Source organism: Cetorhinus maximus, chromosome 3 (assembly GCF_964194155.1).
Source record: "Cetorhinus maximus chromosome 3, sCetMax3.hap1.1, whole genome shotgun sequence".
In the NCBI taxonomy this organism is placed as follows: Eukaryota; Metazoa; Chordata; class Chondrichthyes; order Lamniformes; family Cetorhinidae; genus Cetorhinus; species Cetorhinus maximus.
The window spans coordinates 46,747,946-46,768,725 of NC_135881.1; the positions used below are offsets into that span (position 1 = coordinate 46,747,946).

Sequence of the window (20,780 nt, forward strand, 5' to 3'; positions counted from 1 at the left end):
GTGCTAATTAAGGGTAGAAAGCAGGACAAGCAAGGTACAGATAGCCCTAGTGGGGGTGGGGTGGGGGGAAGGAATCGAAAAAGGCTAAAAGGTAGAGATAAAACAATGGATGGAAATACATTTAAAAATAATGGAAATAGGTGGGGAAAAAAAATCTATATAAATTATTGGAAAAAAAGGGGGGGGAATCGGAAAGGGGCTGGGGATGGAGGAGAAAGTTCATGATCTAAAATTGTTGAACTCAATATTCAGTCTGGAAGGCTGTAAAGTGCCTAGTCGGAAGATGAGGTGCTGTTCCTGCAGTTTGCATTGAGCTTCACTGGAACAATGCAGCAGGCCAAGGACGGACATGTGGACAAGAGAACAGGGTGGTGTGTTAAAATGGCAAGCGACAGGGAGGTCTGGGTCATGCTTGCGGACAGACTGAAGGTGTTCTGCAAAGCGGTCACCCAGTCTGCGTTTGGTCTCTCCAATGTAGAGGAGTGTGAAGCAGGCGTTGAGAAAGGCTCAGCACTGCTTGTGGGGGCGGGAAGAGAGCAGGTGCTGGTGTCACTGTGGATGCTGGTGGGTGCTTCCAGTGAGCTCCCTGAAAGCAGAAAGCTGCCTCAGGGAGCTGCAGACCTCCACAGAATAAACAAAACAGCAAAAATGCTGCAAAATATGTCCATGCAACACAATCAAGCACCTGAAAGCACACCTATTAAAAAAACAATCCCTAGATATCTCTTCTTATTTTATTCCCCCACGGAGATTTCATTCCGCCCTGGATTGAGGTTTGAGCAAAAATGTAAAGGCCGCCTGGCCGATTGGCCAGTCTGCCAACCGTACAAGTGGACGGACCATGAAAAATCGCTTTCAATTGTCTCCTTAATGGGCTTAATTGCCTACTTAACTGTCAGCGGGAGCGCTTTCGACTGTCACGCGCCCCTGCCGAGTGAGGTATTGCGTGAGTGTGGGATGATGTCAGGACGCTCGCCTGACATCATCTTGCGTTATTTCGCGGCTGGAGGGTTTGGGCACGCGCCCGACCACAGGATGTAAAATTCTGACCTATGTGTATCTCTAGCTCACTAAAGGGGATGATTCCAATGTCATGTGCCACATTTTTAAAGCAGGATACTACAGAGGGAAATCAAAATGGGAAAAAATAAAACAATTGATATGAGATCTTGGTGTGCTGCAGCAATGGAAGACTTTTTAAAAATCATTTAGGCAATATGTTTTAAGCCATTAATACCATTTTCCGTGTCATCATACGGCATAGACATGGTGCATTTAACAGCACTGACAGCTCCCTTTAGCAAAGGCAATAAATACAGCACATCCCTCCTCCCCCACAAATATTTACAAATTATATACAAGTACACAAGTACAAATGTTTCAACTAAAACTAGCGAAAGGGATTTTTGGTTTACACCGAGCTTCCTTCTTTGCTCCAGAGTTCTTCCTGACTCTGTGACTGCTGATTTCTTCATCTGCTCACTAGCTTGGACCCTTCCCGCTTTTATTAGTAAATGATTGGATTGAAATGTCCCAAATCAATCAGGCTGCTAAATCGCTTGACGGCAAGCAGGCATTTAAAATTATACTGAAAGGCGTTATTGAGTTCAAGGCTGCAGTCTAACGTCACAGTTCAAATTGAATCTGTAAAACACTAAAGACAGAATCACCCATGCCCGCTGGCATAGGGCGTGCTCGGTGGTGTGTGTGGACAATATGGCGAGAAGGCCAAAAATGGGTTACACGATTTCGTGAAACTAGTTTGCGATTGGTCCGTTCAGCCCATCAATGGCGAGCCACTGTTCCCACCATCAGATGTCGGGAAACTCATTGTAATACATCTGCATATCATTATAAGGTTAACCCACCGGAATTATCCCCCCATGGTGGATCGTCCGCCCATGTTGGCGTGATTGCACGCCAAAGTGTTTCACCTGTCGAGCTGCACTTCACTTGGGACTTCGAGGTTTGTTTGCCCATCGTGCTTCGGTCAGCATTCACAGTCTTCAGTGTCAGGCTTCACAGGCAGCACCACATCACTTTTAGGGGGGCTCACGGGCAGGTCTCTACCTAACAGCCCAGCCATAAGTTGGGGATGGCTTTGTATGGCTGAAGGGCTAGGGCTTGCTTGGGGAAAGGGGAGAAGTGGTCTCAGTCAAGGGAAGAGGCTGCAGGATGAGGGCTGTACTGGGAAAGGGGGCTATCCCAAGGTGTGTGTGGGGCAGAAGTTGATCTGTGCAAGTGGCCTCAAGATGGTGAGGGCTGAGCAGGCAGTCTCCAGAGGAGATGAGGCCAGATGGAGAGGTGAGGCTATGCATGAAAGAGTGAGTGGGAGTGTTCTTGAGCTGGCAGTGAGTGACATGCCAGCAATTGTGCGATGGGCTTGTGAGTGTATGACCTTAGAGAGATGAGATGGTTGCCTTTCCCTGGTGCCACGGATGAGATCATTCACCCTCTACCTGCATTGGATGGCCAACCTCTTCTGTGCAGCATTGGCACTGATCAGCACTGCCATTGCCTAGCAAGCTGGAGTGGTAACGTTGCTGCCCCTCCTGCGATCAGAGCAGGGATAGAGGACATCCAGATCTCTACAGCATCCAAAAGGTGCTCGAGGGGCACGCCACTAAACCTGGGGGCTGCAGTCTTCTTGCCTTTCGGGCCATGTCTTATTTGCTGCAGTTCTGGGCTGGAAGCACTGAGAGGTGTGCGAGTGGCTGTACTTTAAATGTGGCACCTGGCGTGATGAAGTGGTGAGGTAATGGCGTGGCGGGCGAATCAGAGACTGCCTGCCGTGGAAACGGCTTGTTTCCCGGGAATGCATAATTAATACGGCGGGTTTGGGACAATGCGGCATGAGAAGCCGCCATTGCGGTTGGTGGGTAAAACGACGTTTTACCTGTCTGCCAATGCACTTGGTGCAAATCTGGGATGATTCTGCCCTCAATTTTATTTCTGTGACGTGATTTCACCAAAACCTCGTAATTCACTCAGAGGCCACTTTTGTAATTAAAACAATCACAGTGGTGATTCTCATGACCTTTGTTAACCCCCTCTGGTTTCCAAAAGGGCCAGATTTTACTGTTGACTTCAGGACCCTGACATCAGGATCAAATGGGATTCCAAGCCTGCACTAACCAGCTGCATATGCTCCCCCGCAATCTTCCCAGAGACGGCCTCTTAATCGGCTGCCTCAGTGCTTACCGTCCTATCAAGGACAGCGGATGGGCTCTCAATGCTGCCAATCCAACCAGAGGGCCATCAGCTCTAGAGTTTCAGCATCAGGTTACAATGAGAAGGAAAAGAGAGGCCTTTAGCAGGTACAAGGGAAGCAAATCAGCGGAGGCATTATTGGAGTACAGAAAGTGCAGGGTGGAGCTTAAGAAAGCAATTAGGAGAGCAAAGAGGGGATGTGAGAAAACTCTGGCTGGTAAAAGTAGGGAAAATCCCAAGATATTCTATAAGTATATCAATGGGAAGAGGATAACCAGGGAAAGAGTAGGGCCCATTAGGGACCAAGGGGGCAATCTATGGGTGGAGCCAAAGGACATCGGTAGAGTGTTGAACGAATACTTCACATTCGTCTTCACCCAAAAGAATGAGGATGAAGGTATGGAACTCAGGGAGAGGGACTGCGAGATTCTTGAGAAAATTGATATAGGAAGTGACAAGGTATTGGAGGTGTTGGCAGGCTTAAAAGTGGACAAATCTCCAGGTCCGGATGATTTGTGTCCCAGACTGCTGAGGGAGGCAAGGGAAGAGATCGCAGGGGCTCTGACCCAAATTTTTAATTCCTCTCTGGCCATGCGGGAGGTGCCAGAGGACTGGAGAACAGCTAATGTGGTTCCACTATTTAAGAAGGGCTGTAGAGATAAGCCAAGGAACTACAGACCAGTGAGTCTCACGTCAGTGTTAGGGAAACTATTGGAGAAAATTCTGAAGGAGAGAATCTATCTCCACTTGGAGAGGCAAGGTTTGATCAGGGATAGTCGGCATGGCTTTGTCAGAGGGAGGTCATGCTTAACAAATTTGATTGAATTTTTTGAGCAGGTGACCAGGTGTGCAGAGGAGGGTAGTGCAGTTGATGTAGTTTATATGGATTTCAGCAAAGCCTTTGACAAGGTCCCACATGGGAGACTTATAAAGAAGGCAAATGCACATGGGATACAGCGTGATTTGATAAGGTGGATTCAAAATTGGCTTAGTTGTAGGAGACAGAGGGTGATGACAGAAGGCTGCTTTAGTGACTGGAAGCCTGTGTCCAGTGGCGTACCACAGGGATCTGTGCTGGGTCCCCTATTATTCATCATTTATATAAACGACATAGATGACGATGTGGTGGGTAGGATTAGTAAGTTTGCGGATGACACAAAGATTGGCCGGGTGGTTAACAATGAGGTTGAGTGCCTTGGACTACAGGAAGATATAGACGGGATGGCCAAATGGGCAGATAAGTGGCAGATGGAATTTAACCCTGAAAAGTGTGAGGTGATACACTTTGGAAGGAGTAATTTGACAAGGAATGAATGGCATGACACTAGGGAGTTCTGAGGAACAAAGGGACTTTGGCGTGTGTGTCCATAGATCTCCGAAGGGAAGAGGGGCATGTTACTGGGGTGGTGAAAAAGGCATATGGGACACTTGCCTTTATCAATCGAGGCATAGATTACAAAAGTAGGGAGGTCATGTTGGAGTTGTACAGAACCTTGGTGAGAACACAGCTGGAGTACTGTGTGCAGTTCTGGTCGCCACATTATAGGAAGGATGTGATTGGAGGGGGCGCAGAGGAGATTCACCAGGATGTTGCCTGGGATGAAACATTTAAGTTATGAAGAGAGGTTGGATAGACTTGGGTTGTTTTCGCTGGAGCAGAGAAGACTGAGGGGCAACCTGATCGAGGTGTACAAGATTATGAGGAGCATGGACAGGGTGGATAGGGAGCAACTGTTCCCCTTAGTTGAAGGGTCAGTCACGAGGGGACACAAGTTCAAGGTGAGGAGCAGGAGGTTTAGGGGGGATATGAGGAAAAACTTTTTTACCCAGAGGGTGGTGACGGACTGGAGTGTGCTGCCTGGGAGGGTGGTGGAGGCGGGTTGCCTCACATTCTTTAAAAAGTACCTGGATGAGCACTTGGCACGTCATGACATTCAAGGCTATGGGCCAAGTGCTGGTAAATGGGATAGGGTAGGTAGGTCAGGTGTTTCTCACGTGTCAGTGCAGGCTCAATGGGCCGAAGGGCCTTTTCTGCACTGTGTGACTCTGTGATTCTGTGATGTCCAATCGGAGAGGTGGGCACTGCTGAGGCAAACTGGGAATCTCGAGGCATGCCTCTACAAGCAGGTTCCCTGGCAAGCGTGTATTTAAAGTAAAAAATATTAGGGGTGAAGTCTTTGGGCTCCTCGAGATGGAGGGGAAACACCATCTGGGTGCATGGGTTTGACGTTTCCTACCGGTGCTACCCCCACCTCTCCGAGGCTCCAAGGGCCCCCTAGCATGCTGCAGGAAAGCTGAATCATAGGAACGTGGGAGCAGGAATAGGCCATTTGGCCCATCAATCAGATTATGGCTGATCATCTACCTCAGTGCCATTTTTCCCCACTATCCCCATATCCATAGATGCCATGAGTATCCAGAAACCTACTGATTTTTCTATGTCTCCATTGAGCTGGCAGCCTCTACATGCAGTGGGCCATTCCACTGGTGGCAAAATGCTGGTGTGTCCACTAAATTGGGGCCTTACTCATCTCAATTGACTGCCCACCTCTGGCGAACAGGGAACCGGTCCTACTCGGGACCCACCCCTGGGACAGCTCCCTGGGTCGCGGAATGGTGTTGTGAAGCATCTCCCTTAATTATCCCCGCATCCCGGCCTCTAAGCCCGCTATCACGGGGCTGGGAAAATTGAGCCCAAAATGTTCTGATGAAAAGCCATTGGGCGAGATTTTCCGGCTCCGCCCACCACCGGGGTCACCTGGCCCCACCAAAAGCCAATGGGCTGCCTAATCTCCTGCGGCGGGTCCCACCACGACTGGGCCGGAAAATCTCGGCCTTCGACTCCAACATATTGGCCTTGATATTTGGAGGAGCTGGAGAAGGGGAGGCTAAAAAACCTGGCAAGGTCTGGGATGCGGAGGTCCTGTCCATTTAAATGGCAGGTCGGCCTTGTAAATATTTTGCTAGCAGCTGGTAAATGTCCAGTTGGCAGGAGGCTGCAGTCAAGGAGGATGGTGCCCAGCAGTTGGGGTGGGGGGTGGGGGGGTGGGGGGAAGGTCCTCAAGCGGAGTTAGGGTGGGGTTGGTAATTGGGACTGGCGGGGAGGGCAACATTTGGGTTTGGGTGAAACTAAACTCTTCCTCAGGGGCCTGGCCAAAACCTTTGAGAGCCAGAAACTCCCTCTTCGGTTTCATTGCTAAGTTTCCCAACTTCTGGGAAACTTGTAAACAACAGTAAAATCCCAACCCAGCTCCCAGTTGTGCTGTGGGAGCCCTATTTAAATATATTAATAAGCGTCCCGCCTCTCCATAACGTGGCTCTCGAACGCCTTTGGCGTGTGGCAGGTTGGGGCGCATTCCACACACTGGACCTTTTTAACTCGTTCCTGCCTGTTGTGGGGTGGAGGTTAATGTCGAGGCCGTTAACTATTGCTCTCTCCGCAGACACTGCTTGACCTACTAAGTGTTTCCAACATTTTCTGGTTTTATTTGGCTTTGATTCACTTAAAACCTGTTGGCGGTCTGAACTTCTCAGATGTCATAGAATTAACAACAACACTGACTCACAGAACCGGGGCAGTACAAACAAGCTTGGCACACAAGCAGAGGGGGTTGAAAAATGATGCTGAAGAAGAGTCATATTGGACTCGAAACGTTGACTCTGTTTCTCTCTCCACAGATCTGCCAGACCTGCTGAGCTTTTCTAGCATTTTCTATTTTTATTTCTGATCTCCAGGATCTGCAATATTTTGCTTTTATGAAAAATGATAGATTTGATCATCTGACTATCAAAGGCCCTAAGAACGGTAATGAAAAATGTGATTCTAGTCAGTCACTGAGATGAATAGATAACATTTCAGACTATTTAGGAAACTGACAGGCAACTTGATCAACACAGAAGCTGAAAACTTTCAAAATCTGTTCACTTATGTAGCTTTAAGCATGTATTCTGTGCCTCAAAGAAACTTTCAACCGTTCCTTTCTACCATTGTTACCTTTACGTGGTTCTGATAGGCATTGGTGTCGTACAGGAGGGATGAACAAAAGTGTAAGTCAATTAACCCCACTACTTTCTAGAAAAGTGTGCAAAAATTTTCTTGGCATTTGGCACCAAGTGGAAGCTGGAAAAGCCAGTTTAACACTCTCTATCTATGGAGCCTGACCACAGCCAGGGGTCTATGTATTTCATTTAGCAAATAAAAGTGGAAAGCAACGTTAGAAGAAAATGACATCTCACCTTCAAATGCAATTCAATAACAACGTGCAGTTAGGTCAACAGAATTAGTAATGAGACAATGATCTCATTTATAAAGCCACAACGATGGTTTGAGATAGCAGCAATTGAATGTGCACTTCTACACACTGCGCAACCTTATTGAGCAACTTACATTTTTTATTGAAGCTACTGTATTTTTTCTCGTACATTTTGAACAAGCTAGGGCATGGAGAAAGAATGTTGTCCAAATTCAGGCAGCATTATCCAAAGCACTACAGTATGCCAATGGGCAAATAGCATGCATACTTTACACGCAGAAGATATAAGTTAAATTGATGGATGTTTCTGTTCAGTTTAATTTTGTTTGGAATATGTTCCTCATTTTTACATGTTACTGCATAACACCTTAGCTTCGTTGTATGAACTGCGACGTTTAAATACAGTAATAAAAATAGGAAATTGGAGAACTGCTAATGTCGTGTAACAACGCGAATGCACAAACTTTGAATTTGCTTTGGACAGATTAAGCAATCAAAAGTTCCACAAGTATATTGTGAAATAATTACTCAGGTCCTCTTTGAATGAATCACAGGCCTCTATCTTAATTACCCAATCCTTTCTTGCTCCAATATGACCTACACAAATTTTAAACTGCAAACGGTGGGCTCATCCCCATCCCCAAAGCCGGTAGGGTCCTCTTCAAAATGCAGGTCAAACTCTGATGATATAATAAGGTGCCAATCTACCATGCTAACTGAGGCTTGAGTGCGAGAACAGTGGTGGCTCCCTGGCCACGCCAAACCTGCTGGGAACAGTCGCCAGGACTAGTTGTGGTCCCTTGTGGGTGAAGAGGAGAGGCGGGTTTTGTGGGATATGGAGGGAACCCTAGGAGCAGCATTTTCCCCTCGTCAGGGGGATTGTGCAGGAGTGGGCGTGAGCGGGCGGGTTCCCGATCGGCGCCCCGGGTTAGGGGCACGCCGCCATTTTACATGGGCGGGCCAGTTAAGGCTCGCCCAGTGTGACATCCACCCGGAAGCGCTGTGCGCTCCCTGTGTGGGCAGGGGTGGGGGTTCCCTGAGCAGGCCTGTGTGCTCTTTTGCGCATGCGCACGGAAGAGGGCACAGATCTTCCTGAGGTAAAGCGCTGCCTCAGGGAGATCGGCTGAAATGTGAAAAACAGATTAGAGAATAGAATAAGTTTTACTGACATGGCCCCTCATGTGGCACTGTCACATGAGCAGGGACATGTCCATAACTTTTATTTGAAGAGTATGTTAAGATTTTAAAACCCACATGAAACCTCATCCCACCCATGGATGAGGTTTCATGTATTTTCTGAAGGCCGCCTGGCTCTTGGCCTGCTTGGCAACCTTAAGGTTGGACGGGCAGGTCCATTAAGTGTTTTAAGTACCTCACCATTGACAGATTGGTGGGCGCGCAGCCGACTCGGCTACGGGCCTGCCGAACTGAAAATCTAAGTAAAGCGGGGTGACGTCGCGATGCACGCCCGACGTCACCCCGCGTCATTTTACACATTGGTGAGTGGGCCCCTCCCCTGCTCGCCGACCAGAAAATGCTGCCCTAGGTATATGCATGTTTTCCATCCTGCCCCCCACTGCCACCCAGCCCCCTCCCCCCACCCACCACGCGGTTCCAATAAACTTACATTGTAATGGTGTTCATTATACTTATGGAGTATAATGTGGGAAAATGTGGGGAAAAATGTTCCCCCTGTCGGGGGGGAAGTGCGGGAGCATGTGCGGGCGGGCGCGCCTCCGATTGGCGCCCCCAATTGGGGGCGTGCCGCCATTTTACATGGGTGAGCCAATTAAGGCCCGCCCAGCGTGACATCCGCCAGGAAGTGCTTTGCGCATGCATGCGAAAGAGCGCACAGATCTCCCTGAGGCTAAGCGCTGCCTCAGGGAGATCGGCTCGGAATTAAAATCTTTACTAGAAATGATAAAAAAATTTCCCTGACATGTTCCCTCATGTGGCACTGTCACATGAGTTGGGACATGTCCATAACTTTTACTGAAAGATTTGATAAAAATTTAAATACTCTCATGAAACCTCATCCCGCCCGTAGATAAGGTTTCATGCTTTTTCCAAAGCCCGCCAGGGTTCCCGGCTTGCTTGCCAACCTTAAGGAGTTCCACCCAACGTCATCCCGGGTCATTTTACGTGTCGGTGAGCGGGCCCCACCCCCGCTCGCCGACCGGAAGATCCTGCCCCTGAAGCTGTTCACTTTGGCAGGAAGAGTAAAAAAGCAAAGTATTACCCTAAATGGAGAAGGACTGCAGGTTTCTGAGGTGCAGAGGGACTTAGGTGTTCTGGTACATGAGTCACAAAAAGTCAGTGTGCAGGTACAGCAAGTAATTAAGAAGGCTAATGGAATGCTATCCTTTACTACGAGAGGAATTGATCATAAAAGTAAGGATGTTATGCTTCAGGGCATTGGTGAGATCACATCTCGAATATTGTGCGCAGTTTTGGTCTCCTTATTTAAGGAACAATGTAAATGCGTTGGAGGTGGTCAGAGGATGTTTACTAGATGAATATCTGGAATGAGTGGGTTGTCTTATGATGAAACGTTGGACAGGCTGGGCTTGTTTCCATTGGAGCTTAGAAGATTGAGGGGTGACTTGATTGAAGTATATGACCCCCTGAACGGTCTTGACAAGGTGGACGTAGAAAGGATATTTCCTCTTGTAGGGGAGTCCAAAACTAGGAGGCACTGTTTTAAAATTAGGGGTTGCCAGTTTAAGACAGAGCTGAGGAGAAATTTTTTCTCTCAGAGGGTTGTGCGATTTTGGAACTCCTCACCTCAGAAGGCGGTAGAGGAAGATCATTGAATATTTTTAAGGCAGGAGTAGATAGATTCTTGTTAGGCAAGGGAATCAAAGGTTATTGGGGGTAGGTGAGAATGTGGAATTCGAAACACAAGCGGATCAGCCATGATTTTATTGAATGGCAGAGCAGGTTCGAGGGGCCAAATGGCCGACTTCTGCTCCTATTTCGTATGTTTGTATTCCCATGGGACCCTGGTGGAGGCTTCCTGCCATGCAAGATCTCACTTCTGCTCATTGGCTAAGCAGTGATTCCCGCTGGATTCAGGCAAAAGTCTGATCTTACACATATAAATGAGGCCTGAGATCTAAAATCTCCACAGGCTTCGATATGCAATCTCGTCCTCTTCCCTGTCATGTGGACTGAGTTAAAATCAACACTGCAATGTGTGAAATAAACATTCTAATGATTGTCAACTCATTCAATTATATTAATCAATCAAATCTGACTCGGCCTTTATTATGCCTTACTTTCTACTGTCAATTGCTTACAATCACAAATTTATCCTGGAGGATAAGGGTTACCTTCTTATCAAGAAGATTTAATAATGTTATTGGAATTTATTGTAAAATAATGGTATCTGTGACTATATGTGTCTGTGTCTGTGTGTGTGCGTGTGTGTGTGAGACTTAATTGGATTAAAGGCAGCTGGTCTGAAGACTTTGATATATTAGAAGATGAGTGAAGTTTGAAATGTTAAGTAGGTAAACATGGGGGAAGTTTAGAATGTAAGGTGTAAAAGGACATTTGCATTTTTAAATAAACCAGGTTAGACTGTTTTTAAAGGAGGGGTGAAATGTGTTACCTAGCCAGGTGAAGTTCAGATCCCAATCCCAATTGGGATTCAATAATCCCAAAGATTATTGGTAAAATTGGTGCTATGATAAATTTTTATGATCAGGGAGGTAAAGTCCAAAGACATAGTGAAACAATGAGAACTTGCATTCAAAGGGGAAAATATGTATAAAGGAGAGAAGGCTGTGTGTAAAGGCAGGCATTTTAAGATCTAACAAGTGTGAAAAGCCTTCAGCATCTACGCCTCAAGATGCTGTCTACAATGAACTGAAGTTAAGAAAACTCACTTTGAGTTGGGTTGTTCTGTTTCTTTGTTTTTTAAAAAATCTATGTGTCTTACTGTTGCCTTAAAAAAAGGATAACTGGCAGTTTGATTAATTAGGGGATTTAGAAGTTATCATCGTAGTAATTTGTAGATCTATGTATCTATTTGAAACCATTTCACCTATCAATAAAAGTTTAATTTAGTTTGGTAAGAAACCTATAAAGATTTGGTGGTCTTATTACTACTGAATTCAAGGCACGCATCTCGAAATTTATACAAATTGCAAAACAAATTGTGCCAGTTGTTTCAAGTTTCCCTTTGGGATTTGAGCAGCTCAGCCATAATACTTCCCCATGACCAACACCTCCTTAAACTTTCTTCTCAAGTCTCCATACTCACCTCCAGTTTAAAAAGAAATAGCTCATGGATTTATTTATCTCTAAAATTGAGACTATCTCTGCAGCTTCTTCTATTAATTCTTCCTCCTTCTTTCTTCAATTCTAGACATCTTCCAGTCACAAACTGATTCCACATGACACAACTATCATTCGTGACCCCTTACTCAAAATCCACCTTCAACCCTTTAATCTTCTTTAACTATTGTCCCATATCTAACCTCACTTTCCTATGGTAGTTCCAGTATTACTTATCTGGATATCCATTTTATCTTGTCTCTTCCCTCTCCTGTAAACTTGCCATAGAATTCTGCCAAAGATCTATCCTTGTTCCAATCTCTTTTCTCACTGATTTTCTGCTGTTTGGTGACACCATTCTCAGGCATGGAGTCAACTTCATTATGTATGCTGATCATACCAGCTCTAACTCTCCATCACCCCGCCTGACCCAAAGGCTACACTGTTGTCAGAATGCCTGTGTGACATTGAATCTTGGATGACTTAAAACTTTCTTTATTCTTTTAATATGGAAAGCTTCACGAATTTGTGTGTCATCCTTGCGCAGGGGCCATGCTAATCTTCTCTGTATAGCTAATTGTACAGTAATTGAGTTTTTAATTGTATTCAGGTGATGGGCATTAACTGGGGATTTACTTGTCCTAAAGGGTTTCCGCTGTGAACGGCACATGGACGAGGCGCTTGCGCTTTATCCGTGCGGAATCGCTATCAAGAGATTTCGGAAGCACAATTTTTGTTTCTTGGAGCTGCTGGTGATCGTTTGTCTTGGCGCTCTGAAAAAAAAACTATATATATAGAAGCAGACTGAAACTGTGGTGGTTGGGTTTGGAGGTGTGTTACTTGTAATGCATAGCTGTGCAAATAAAAGCTTATGAAGTGTGGAAAGATTGGGTTCCAGTTCTATACTTCACCACTGGCTTTCTGGAATAGAAAACAGGAGACCAAACCATGGTTTACGGTAATCACAACAAAGTCCTCTTGATACTGATTCTCTGTTCCTCTCAGGCCTTTCATTCAGGATCAATAAGACAGTTTGTAACTTTTGTGTCTGTTGGACCCTAAGTTAATATATTCTTTCAATCACGAATGCAATTTTGTTTCACCTTGAAAACATTGTCTCCCTCAGCCCTTACTTTAACTCCTATGCCAAACCTTGGCCTTCTACATGGTCTTTTCATACCAGCCTTCTATTCCATGGGTAATCTTCAGTCATGTCTGCCACATGCTCTCCTCAAAGCAATTTTCTACTGTTGCTGTTTATAGGGCTCTTCATTACTTCAATAATGGCCACTCTCTCTTCCCAGCTGATAGCCTGCATTGTCCTTACATAGCACATTTCAAAAGAATCTAACCTCTGCCTCCTTGTCACGATCTGGCTCACAGAAATCCACACTGCAGTGTTGACTTTGGCTGAAAATCACCAGCAAGAGGCTGCTGGTACTTACATTGGGTTCAATGCCTGCGGGTTTCTGACTGCATAGTCGCTGTACAACTAATACAACGAAAGAGGTTAATTCACAGCAGCCTAAACAAAGCAGTTAGTTTCCTTATGTGATTTTAATATTCAGTCAAGATGGCAGGTCACTATATATTAAAGCTGGCTGTCCCAACTAAACAAACAAAGAAGTATTCAAGTGCCCTTGAGCTTTTGATAAGGACTGGGCACTGACAGTCTTATAACTGAAGATGTTGAATAATGAGTCATCGTGACTCTGTTATCAGTGCAGCATGTTATCTTAACAAAGTTTGTACATGATGAACAGTTACAATGTTTGAATTGTGCTGAAAAAAGAGACATGTTGCTGAAACTTTTTGTCTTGCACACATCAGAACAAACACAAGAAAGCCAAATTTCAAACAATCACAACAACTTATACTATAGGAGAAAAGGGGTGCTGATTGGTTAGCAAGTTGACTCTGATTGGTCAAGGCATTGCCATGGAGAAAGCAATAGGAAACTATAAGCTCCCCGTGCTTTAGGGTAATTCAGAAAATGACATATGTTCATACACAGGGACCGGATCTCTGCAAACAAATGTTTAAACGTTGTGCCTTTTTTGATATTTCTCTGCCCTCGGGTAGTTTAGCGGCTGCCAAAAGCAGATAGTCATCACCAGTGACCAAAGTAGGACACCACACTGTTATGTGTACAAGAGCACATTTTTTTTGCTGCACCTGTTCGAGACATTCCTCACCCTGACAACAAACACTTGCATTTATATTAAATGGAAGCCACAATCCTTTGTCTCGAAGAGACCTCAGAGGTGACCTCAATGGGGAACACCACGGCCTGATGTCACAGATGGCTTGCTACTCACAGAAAGATTGTATGATTTTATGTCACATAATTTTATGTTCTTATTACTGGAGGCCCTCAGGGAATAAGCTGAAGTTGGAAAATTGAGACAGTGGGTGGAATCGTCCCAGATTTGCACAAAGTGCGGTAGCAGGTGGGAAAAAGGATGTTTTATCTGCTGGCCACAATGACGTCTTTTCTCGCTGTATCATCCCAATCCTGCCTCATTAATCATGCATTCCTGGGAAACACACTGTTTTGCTGGCTCTAATTCGGCCTCCATGCCGTCACCTCACTGCTTCCGCACGCTGGGTGCCAGATTTAAAGTGCAGCCGCTTGCACACCTCTCAGTGCTTCCAGCCCAGGACTGCTGCACAGAAGACATGGCCCCGAAAGGAAAGAAGACTGCAACCCCTTGGTTCAGTAACGATTCCCTGGGATGCCTTCTGGACACTGTTGGAGCCTGCTGTGATGTCCTCCATCCCCGCTCTGGCTGCAGGAGGTCCATCAGTGTCACCACTCCAGCTTGGGAGGCGGTGGCAGTGGTGGTCAGTGCCAATATCCAGTGTCATCCAGTGCAGAAAGAGGATGAATGATCTCATCTGTGTCGCCTGGGTAAGGCAACCATCTCATCACTCTAAACACACACACTCACAGGCCCATCACGCATTCACTACCAGCTCAAGGGACATCGCTACTCACTCTCTCACACACACCCTCACATCTCTACCTGGTCTCATCTCCGCTGGAGGCTGCCTCCTCAGCCCTCACCCTCTTGAGGCCACTTGTACAGGTCGACTTGTGACCCGCACACCCTGGGACAAACCCCTTCCTCACTAATGCCCTAGCCCTGCAGCCTCTTCCCTTGCCTGAGGCCACTTCTTCCCCTTCCTCAAGCAAGCCATAGCCCTGCAGCCATTGAAAAGCCACTCCTGCCTCACAGCTGGTCTTGTAAGTAGAGACCTGCCCGTGAGACCCCCAAAAAATGATATGGTGCTGCCTGTGAAGCCCGGCACTGAACACCACAAGTGCTGCCCGAAGCAAGGTCAGCAAACAAGCCTCAAAGTCCAGAGTGAAGTGCAGCTGGCCACGTGCACATTGCTTATGTTCTGTTGTGAACACGTTGGCGTGCAATCATGCTGAAGCTGCTCAGATGATCCCTCATTGGGGGTTGATTCCAGTGAGCTGGGCTTATAATGATATGCAGATGTATTACAATGAAGTTCCCGATATCTGGCGGAGGGAAACGCGGCCCGCCATTGACGGGCGGAGCGGACAGTTGCAAACCGATTTTTGGCCTTCCAGCCATATTGTCCGCTTACACCCACCGTGGTGCCCGACACCAGTGGGCACTGAAAATTCTGCCCATTGTGTGAATAGTGTCCTCCATGGGCACTTTAATTGGCTACCTGCCACTGACAGGAAGGTAGGCATCACTTCCCCTAGAAGCCACCTCCCTGGATATAGGCTGGAGGCGGGAACATGCTGGCAGATGGCCATGCTGGGCAGTGGCTAGAAATTGCCTCCAAACCTGTCTCTGCCTTGGGATGAAAATTCAGCCTATAACCTGCAGCCAGTTCAGAAAATGCCCTGGGAAATTCCTCTCTGGTCCCTTAAGACAATCAAGAAAGCTTTATGAAACTGACTTTTTACTTATCAATATATAATTTGTAAGTGGAAATGTCCCTTCCTTTCAGAAACTTGGCAGTCTTTTTGTATAGAACCGTAATAACTCCTTATTCACCAGGTGTCCATTTGTCCCACAGAACAATTACTTGCTGAAGATTTAAATACTTACTGACATTTTACCCAACATTTTGCCTCCAGATATAACCCACCCTGCCAAAGCCCTCAGGACCCATGTGGTTCTTGGTTGTTTTTTGATTTCTAGTATTTTTTTTGATAATGGAGATATTGCATAGGGCTACATTTTCAGAGACATAAAATTATGAGCTGTGGACCTGCAATCTTCCTATAAGCCACATACCAGGCTCAGTCAGTGATACGGGATGTTGAAAATTTTGCTTGTGAAATAACTTTTTAAGAATAATTTCCATTTGAACACACAGTTTAGCTACGTAGACTTCCCTTTACCCTGAACTCTCATTTTATTCTTTGGGATGCACAACTGTTTAGTGCCAAAGAGATAATTCTCTAATTCACTACCCCCAGCTGGGAAGCCATGTTCTCAGGGAGCACCGATTGGAGATAGAGCTATGAAATGGTAGCATGAAATCTGAGTGAAGTTCCCTGCTGGGAGTGGGGGACTGTGGAATCACCTTTTAAATCTCAAGGTGTTCTCTTTAGAACACCTAAAGATGTGTACCTTTTAAAGGATGTGAAGCACCCTCCCCCCCACCGCCTTCACCACGCTTGCAGGCAGCGCATTCCAGACCATCACCACCCTCTGTGTGTCCCCTTGTGACTGACCCTTCAACTAAGGGGAACAGCTTCTGCCTATCCACCCTGTCCATGCCCCTCATAATCTTGTACACCCCGATCAGGTTGCCCCTCAGTCTTCTCTGCTCCAACAAAAATAACCCAAGTCTATCCAACCTCTCTTCATAACTTAGATGATTCATCCCAGGCAACATCCTGGTGAATCTCCTCTGCACCACCCCCTTTTCAACCCTGAAAGTTTAAAGCTTTCTTGATTGCCTTAAGGGACCAGAGAGGAATTTCCCAGGGCATTTTCTGAACTGGCTGCAGGTTATAGGCTGAATTTTCATCCCAAGACAGAGACAGGTTTGGAGGCAATTTCTAGCCACTGCCCAGCATGGCCATCTGCCAGCATGTTCCCGCCTCCAGCCTATATCCAGGGAGGTGGCTTCTAGGGGAAGTGATGCCTACCTTCCTGTCAGTGGCAGGTAGCCAATTAAAGTGCCTTGGAAGGAGTCATTTGACAAGGAAGTATTTAATGAATGGCATGACACTAGGAAGTTCTGAGGAACAAAGGGACCTTGGCGTGTGTGTTCATAGATCTCTGAAGGCGGAGGGGCATGTGGGGTGGTGAAAAAGGCATATGGGACACTTGCCTTTATCAATCGAGGCATAGATTACAAAAGTAGGGAGGTCTTGCTGGAGTTGTATAGAACCTTGGTGAGGCCACAGCTGGAGTTTTGTGTGCAGTTCTGGTCGCCACATTATAGGAAAGATGTGATTGCACCGGAGGGGGTGCAGAGGAGATTCACCAGGATGTTGCCTGGGATGAAACATCTAAGTTATGAAGAGAGGTTGGATAGACTTGGGTTGTTTTTGTTGGAGCAGAGAAGACTGAGGGGCGACCTGATCGAGGTGTACAAGATTATGAGGGGCATGGACAGGGTAGATAGGCAGAAGCTGTTCCCCTTAGTTGAAGGGTCAGTCACAAGGGGGCATAAGTTCAAGGTGAGGGGCAGGAGGTTTAGGGGGGATATGAGGAAAAACTTTTTTACCCAGAGGGTGGTGACGGTCTGGAATGCGCTGCCTGGGAGGGTGGTGGAGGCGGCGGCGGGGAGGGTGCCTCACATCCTTTAAAAAGTACCTGGATGAGCACTTGGCGCGTCATAACATTCAAGGCTTTGGGCCAAGTGCTGATAAATGGGATTAGGTAGGTAGGTCAGGTGTTTCTCACATGTCGGTGCAGACGCGATGGGCCGAAGGGCCTCTTCTGCACTGTGCAATTCTGTGATTCTGTGAAAATGGGGCTGTACATTACATTATGTGGAGAATTTATTCTCGCATGTAATGTCTATACATAGAGCCCATGCTCTACTGTAGATGTGCTTACAATGACTTATTATACTCTTGGTCTTCAGAGTGACCATTACCTGTGGGTTTCTGGAATAACTGGTAATATCATGAAAAGGATCATTCAAAAATCGTTCAAAGTGCACTATGTAGAAGTTAAATTATTTTGCAAACTTGGATTATACACATTTCATACCAGGGCCAAAACTGCATTTTATAATCAATCTGGCAAGGTTACAAACAGTTCAGCTTCCCTTAAGCTCTTCCTTGTCAGTAATTTAAATGAAGCAGCAAAGCTCAGTCAGTAAAATATCTGTTAATGTTGCAACATCTGCTAGAATAAGACAAGCTTTTAAAATGATCTATTAAACTGTGTGAAATTTTAGTACATACCTTTGCAGTTCAGGGCTTTGCTATTGTGACTGGTTTTTGTCTGGAATGCAATGGTTAAAAATGCGACAATGTGTTCATGTATTTTATGTCACATTCAGAAATTGCTAATCTTGTTCTGAGGTCAGATTGTTCTCTGTGCTTGACTGTGCTGTGATAGCCTCCTGTGAGCTTATGCACTTGCATTGCAATGCTACTGAACATTTGCATTAGTTCTAGGTGCCATGAGAAAAATAGAAAATAGAAAATAGGAGCAGGAGTAGGCCATTCGGCCCTTCGAGCCTGCTCTGCCATTCATTGTGATCATGGCTGATCATTCAAGTCAATAGCCTGCTCCCACTTTTTCCCCATATCCTTTGATCCCAAGAGCTATATCTAACTCCTTGAAAACATACAATGTCTTGGCCTCAACTACTTTCTGTGGTAGCGAATTCCACAGGCTCACCACTCTCTGGGTGAAGAAATATCTCCTCATCTCAGTCCTAAATGGCCTACCCCATATCCTCAGACTGTGACCCCTGGTTCTGGACTCCCCCACCATCGGGAACATCTTCCTGCATCTACCCTGTCTAGTCCTGTTAGAATTTTATAAGTTTCTATGAGATCCCCCCTCATTCTTCTGAACTCCAGCGAATATAATCCTAACTGACTCAATCTCTCCTCATATGTCAGTCCCGCCATCTCAGGAATCAGTCTGGTAAACCTTTGCTGCACTCTACCTATAGCAAGAACATCCTTCCTCAGGTAGGGGGACCAAAACTGCACACAACACTCGAAGTTTGGTCTCACCAAGGTCCTGTATAATTGCAGCAAGACATCTCTGCTCCTGTGCTCAAATCCTCTCGCTATGAAGGCCAACATACTATTTGCCTTCTTTACCACCTGCTGCACCTGCATGCTTACCTTCAGCGACTGGTGTACGAGGACACTCAGGACTAATTGCACATTCCCCTCTCTCAATTTATAGCCATTCAGATAATAATCTGTCTTCTGTTTTTGCTACCAAAGTGGATAACCTCACATTTACGCACATTATACTGCATCTGCCATGCATTTGCCCACTCACTCAGCTTGTCCAAATCACACTGAAGCATCTCTGCATCCTCCTCACAGCTCACCCTCCCACCCAGCTTTGTGTCTTCTGCAAATTTGGAGATATTACATTTAGTTCCCTCATCTAAATCATTAATATATATTGTGAATAGCTTGGGTCCCAGCACCGATCCCTGTGGTACTCCACTAGTCACTGCCTGCCATTCGGAAAAAGACCTGTTTATTCCTACTGTTTGTTTTCTGTCTGCCAACCAGTTTTCTATCCATCTCAATACACTACCTCCAATCCTATGCGCTTTAATTTTACACGCTAATCTCTTATGTGGGTCTTTGTCGAAAGCCTTCTGAAAGTCCAAATAAACCATATCCACTGGCTCCCCCTCATCAACTCTACTAGTTACATCCTCGAAAAATTCCAGTAGATTTGTCAAGCATGATTTCCCTTTCATAAATCCATGCTGACTCCGTCCAATTCTGCCACTGTTTTCCAAGTGCTCAGCTATTAAATCTTTTATAATGGATTCTAGAATTTTCCCCACTACCGATGTCAGGCTGACTGGCCTATAATTCCGTTTTCTCTCTACCTCCCTTCTTAAATAGTGGGGTTACATTAACTACCCTCCAATCTGTAGGAACTGTTCCAGAGTCTATAGAATCTCGGAAACTACCTTTCCAATCTGTTTAATTATCCGTATCAATTTCATGTGCATATCATGCATTACAATGAAATCTGATTAAGTAATGATTTATGAGTGTACAAAATATGAAAAGACCAGGAAACTAGAAAAACAAGAAAGAGTTTTAAGCTCAAAAAGCACACGTTCTGTTATTTTAATCTACTTTTAATGTAGTTAAGAGTTCTATTAAAATAGCAGACAAAGCGCAAGCAATTGTACAGTGAAATTGGCACGATGTAACTTCTAGGCTTTATTTATTTAAGGGTGAACTTACACTGCAAGTATAGCATAGCTGAAAAGTGATTTCCACTTTGCACTAAAGCTAAATTTGCTTAACAGTCTAATCCGGATTCAAGGCCTGACCTAACTCTGAGATAGAACAATACTGTTTAGGACTGTTGAGGCAGGCAAAGGCCTGATAGCAATATTCAGAAACCCAATAATACGTCAACCTGCAACATCAAGATCAACTCCTGATGCCAGTATCTTCAGGGAAATCCAGTGACATAGTCCAGAAGAGAGCCAGAAAGGATCAGAATTATACAGCACAGAAAGAGGTCATTTGGACCTTTATGCTTGTGCTGGCTCTTTGAAGAGCTATCTACTTAGTCTCACTCCCCTGCTTTTTCCCCATAGCCCTGAAAATGTCCTATTTTCAAGTATCAAAGTCCCTATTTAAACGTTACTGCCGATTTTGTTTACACTGCCCTCTCAGGCGATGCATTCCCAATCAAAACAACTCACTTCTCAAAATATTTTCCTAGGTTTCCCCCAAGATTTTTTGCCAAATAGTTTAAATCTGTGTCCTCTGGTTACTGACCTTCTTGCCAATTGAAAGAGTTACTCCCCATTTACAATAAAACCCTTATCATTCTGTAGATCCCTCCTTCA

At 45.6% G+C, this 20,780-nt stretch overlaps 1 protein-coding gene and 2 non-coding genes across 4 annotated transcripts in view; 1 reads left to right on the top strand and 2 right to left on the bottom strand.

Moving 5' to 3' along the window:
* apbb1ip (amyloid beta (A4) precursor protein-binding, family B, member 1 interacting protein) overlaps positions 1-20,780 on the bottom strand; it is a 172,775-nt gene that overhangs the window by 98,518 nt on the left and 53,477 nt on the right. The window contains exon 1 of one of the 2 annotated variants that reach the window (XM_078538054.1): positions 7,447-7,573. The exons of the other annotated variant lie outside the window; for it this stretch is intronic. The gene's annotated coding sequence lies outside the window, so the exon portion shown is untranslated. Of the gene's footprint in view, positions 1-7,446; positions 7,574-20,780 lie in introns of those variants that run through there. 2 annotated transcript variants of the gene reach the window in all.
* Positions 12,247-12,352, bottom strand: LOC144679268 (U6 spliceosomal RNA). The gene has a single exon (XR_013576297.1). It is a non-coding gene; the product is annotated as a U6 spliceosomal RNA (small nuclear RNA).
* Positions 12,386-12,520, top strand: LOC144679274 (U11 spliceosomal RNA). Its single transcript, XR_013576303.1, has one exon. It is a non-coding gene; the product is annotated as a U11 spliceosomal RNA (small nuclear RNA).